Source organism: Equus quagga, unplaced genomic scaffold, assembly GCF_021613505.1.
Source record: "Equus quagga isolate Etosha38 unplaced genomic scaffold, UCLA_HA_Equagga_1.0 130983_RagTag, whole genome shotgun sequence".
Lineage (NCBI taxonomy): Eukaryota > Metazoa > Chordata > Mammalia > Perissodactyla > Equidae > Equus > Equus quagga.
In genome coordinates, this window is record NW_025796323.1 from 1 (window position 1) to 4,085 (window position 4,085).

Consider the following 4,085-nt stretch of genomic DNA (forward strand, 5'->3'; position numbering starts at 1 on the left):
ACACGTACCGGGGCCTGCTGGAGAGCGAGGACTGCAAGTGAGTATGAGGCGAAGGATTTCTGGGAAAGCGTGTGTGGTGGGCCTATAAGACATTGTGGCCACACACATGTTGGCCATATTTTCAATTCACCCAACAGCACACATTAATCAAGCATCTACTATCTGACAATTAAACAAATGGGGAAGGTCAACAGTGAAGGGCATACATCCCCTGCCTCAAGGAACTAACAATGGAGAGGTGATGAGAGAGAGGTGGTTACTCACAACAATAACTATCGGTTAAGGCAGACGAGAGCCCAAGAGCATGAGATAATATTTTTCAGAAGGTCAATTTCCCCCTCTGCACAAGGTATTCTGGGACAGGGAGAAGGATTTGGTAACAAATAGATGCCAATTAAACTCAACCATTGAGAATTCACAGGTTGTCTGATTAGGCAGCCTGGGGCTCTCTCCACTCCTCTCCGTAATCCATTCTAAATCTCTGTGTCCTTGCAGGCTTCCTCGCAACCCGTGTGCCACCACCAATGCTAGTAGCAGCTACTGCGGGCCCTGTGGCAGCTCTCAAAAGCGTCTCTGTTAATTTAAAAACTTGCACCCTCTTTGAAGATGACAATGAAGCCGTTTAGATCAAGGACAGGAAAGGTCCCCAGGTCCTGCTTTTGCTAAGCTCAGTTGCCATTTAGAAACATTGTCGTGCCAACTGTGATATTTCTAGACATGGAAATGCTTCCAGACCCAACAAGCAAAGACACGCATCATCAACTCCCAATGTCTGGCAAACTCCTTCCTGTTGAAGGTTGAGTTTCTTTGTTTCTGCAGATGTCCAGCTCCCTGCAATCTGAGCTCCAGGGTTTCCTTTAGGCTGTTTCCTGTACTTATTGTGTTTCCTGCTTTCCTTGCTTCTTCAGTGTTCTCTGGAAGGCAAGGAGGCCACTTCATTTACTTCCCAATAAACTTTACTTCTCTGGCATAGTAAATGTGTTTCTCATTCATATTCATACATTGTAAAGTACTCATCGTGGCAGTTTCATAAAAATATCCCTTCATTAGGAGGATGAAATGGGTAAATGACTGACTCCAGTCATCATGTTCCGCTGGTAAATTCTGACGGAGGGGGAGGGATGTCCTCCTGGGAGGCTCCCAACATGCAGAAAGCCTGGCCTTTAACACCCACACCCGTCTTGCTGTGTCTGCAGGGCTCTTGGCAGTTCTGAGTGTCCTCCCCAAACCTCACTGCTGTCTCCACTGCTGTCTCTCAGCCTCATCACTCTGGAATTCTCTGCTTCCCCTTGCCCCTAACCTATGGAGACAAGCTTCTGTAGAAACTGCTTGAGGAGGAGCTGGCTCTCCTCTCAACCTCTCTGCTGTACCTGCATCGCCAATATAGATACCTGTCCCTCCCTCGATATGAACTTTCATTGATTTCCATAACTCTGCACGCTCTGGCTCCTCTCATTCTATGTCCCACTGCCTGTTCTCTGTCTCCTGATTGGCTTGTCTTCCCCTTTCTGTCCAAAACGGAGGAAATGCCTAGATCCTCGGCTCTCTGTTTTTCTCTTTCTACATCCATGTTCATGGAGAGCCAGCCCCTCTCTGCCGATGACTCCCCAATCTTGCTCTCACCTGAGCTCAAGTTCCAGGTCTTCAGTTGCCCATAGGATACTTTCACTTGGTATCAGCCCATCGCATCGCATTTAATTGAACTAAAGCTTACGTTTGCCGAAGTGGCTCATCTTGTACCCGGTCATCACACCCAACACGTGGTTATCTAAAGACCTTTAAATGCAGGCAGGCATCTCTCCTTAGCTCCTCCTCTTCAAGTTTATCCTTTTCTCTAGGTATTTGCTCCTACGCATAATATTCTTCCATAACCTCCTTATCATTTCATTTTCTATAATTTGAAGAAAGGTCAATGTTCACTGTCCCCCCAATTAAACATTAATCCCCCCCGCACTTGCCTCATCTCTGAATTTTTAAAGCTCTCAATTCTACCGGCCACTATCTCAATTATCCGTTCAATTTGACGCTGACTGACATACTACAATCGATCGTCTATAGCATGTGGCAGTACTTTGTGGGATGCTGAGAACACACGAATACATAAGCACCAATCCTGGCCCTCAGCATGTTTACAGTCTAGCGTGGATAAGACAAAGAGACAATCGCATACACGCAAACGTCAGTGTGGCTCCAGAAAGTTGTCAGTAAAGAATGATGAGTTTCCCAGGTGTGAGAGAGTGATAAGAGGCTCCAAGAAGGAAGGAACACTTGATCAGGACTTTGAAAACTCAAATATTCTATTCATACAAATTTTGTCTGCCTCTTCTGTTGACTATAGGTCCTTCAACAGAGACAGAATCTCTACCTAATTAAAGCCTAGTACAAACCATAGAACGCTTTAAGTGGAATAAATAAGGAACAGTAACACTAATGAGGATCCATGAGGTTATTAAAACTTTATATACTTCCCAGAGTTCCAACTTCAATCAACTATTACTGTATGATAGTAGCATAATTCTGAAATAAATGTTGATGGATATGTTTGGACAGGTGAGTGTGTGCAGGTCTGAGAAGAGCGCAAATTTTTCCAAGGATGAACTGTGCCTGGTAAGGAGATGAGGAAGCAGGAGGTGTGGTAAAGGCCTGACAGACCAATTCCTAGCCTGGAGCAGAGGATAAACGCGGTAGTGGAATAGGAAACTAGAAAGGAGTTAGGGAGGCCCATAGCTGGCAGTGCTGTGAGATTTGCTTGTGAAGAAGGGTGGCATATGATGTATCAGGCAGCTATGTGAAGGCTGGGTTGTGATGAGTCCTACAGGTTGGTGGGTTTGGGTGGGAAAGGAGGACCATCAATTAGGAGGCTGATGAGAGACAACAAGGGCTGAGATGAGTGGAGGTGGGGGGGTTGGGGCGAGGAGGGGTGGGGAGAGCGGGGGGAAGGGGGAGTGGGTGGGGCAAGGGAAGAGCAGATTCCAGAGGCACAGCCTGGGATGCGGAAGCTGATTGGAAGTGGAGGAACCATGGAGAGAGAAGGACGGAAACTAGCATTGATTGAATACCTACTATAGGTCAACATGAGTGAAGTTTTCGAGCCTGAGAAAATGAAACAATAGTGGGTCTCCAGTGGAGAGAGCTGGAAAAGAATGACTAGATTTGGGAGAGATGTTGGAGAGATACTTACACAAAGATGATAATAGTTAAAGGTGTAGGAGTTCTTAAGAGTGTCAAGGAAAGATGTTAGAGAAGGTGGAAGAACCTTGGGAACCACTGACAGATATGAAAGAGCAGGCCTGGGCTTCTCCAAAGTCCCTGACATGAGGTTCTGCCTTGGTTTAGCTGGGTCTCTGAGGATAGAGATATCTGATTATAAGCAGTTGGAGAAGGAAGTGAGAAAGCAGCTGAAGTGACAGACAAATCAAAAGAAGTCAGAGCTCAATGAGGGGATGGTCAACAGCATCCAGGGCAAGGAAGATGAGGATTCAGACACATCACTGGTTATAGCAATGGGCAGGTTGCTGGTTACTATCAAGAGACCGGGGTCTGTGAAATGCTGGGGGAAGAAGCCATATTTCGGTGGCTTTCACATCTGTCTCAAATCACCAAGTTAATGGTGAATTTAATGCGAAAGTTCAACACTACACATTCACAGTAAACATGAAGCTCACTTTGCTTTATCCTCTGTGTACTACTAAAAACGTTTTAACATCTGCTCTTCCCTTTTGACCTGCAGAGCAGTCACATAAACAGATTTTCACTCCTCTGAGTGGTCCCTGAATCCAGCTTTCCCAGAAGACTAGGACCATTAAGTTACATTGTCCTGGATTGTTTCATGTTCTTCTCAACTCCTCTATTCTCGACTGGGTAGAGTGAAAAATATACTGAGGAGATTTGCATTTTTCTGACTTGGCCTGGTCCCTTGAGACCCTCAAACTCCTTTCCCTTTGAGAGTCTTGGGCCGAATGTAAGAGAAACAATGGTGGCTCTGAGAGATTTTGTGGAATGGGCCATGAATCCCATTTCGAGGTGCCTGTACCTCTCTTTGCTCAGCCCATCTTACTACTGAGCTAGCTCATTCTCCAGGTCTT

General features: G+C 45.9%; 1 long non-coding RNA gene across 1 annotated transcript; it reads left to right on the forward strand.

Moving 5' to 3' along the window:
* Window positions 1-977, forward strand: LOC124232847 (uncharacterized). Its single transcript, XR_006886925.1, has 2 exons — window positions 1-37; window positions 496-977. It is a non-coding gene; the product is annotated as an uncharacterized LOC124232847 (long non-coding RNA).
* The last annotated feature ends 3,108 nt before the right edge of the window (window positions 978-4,085 follow it).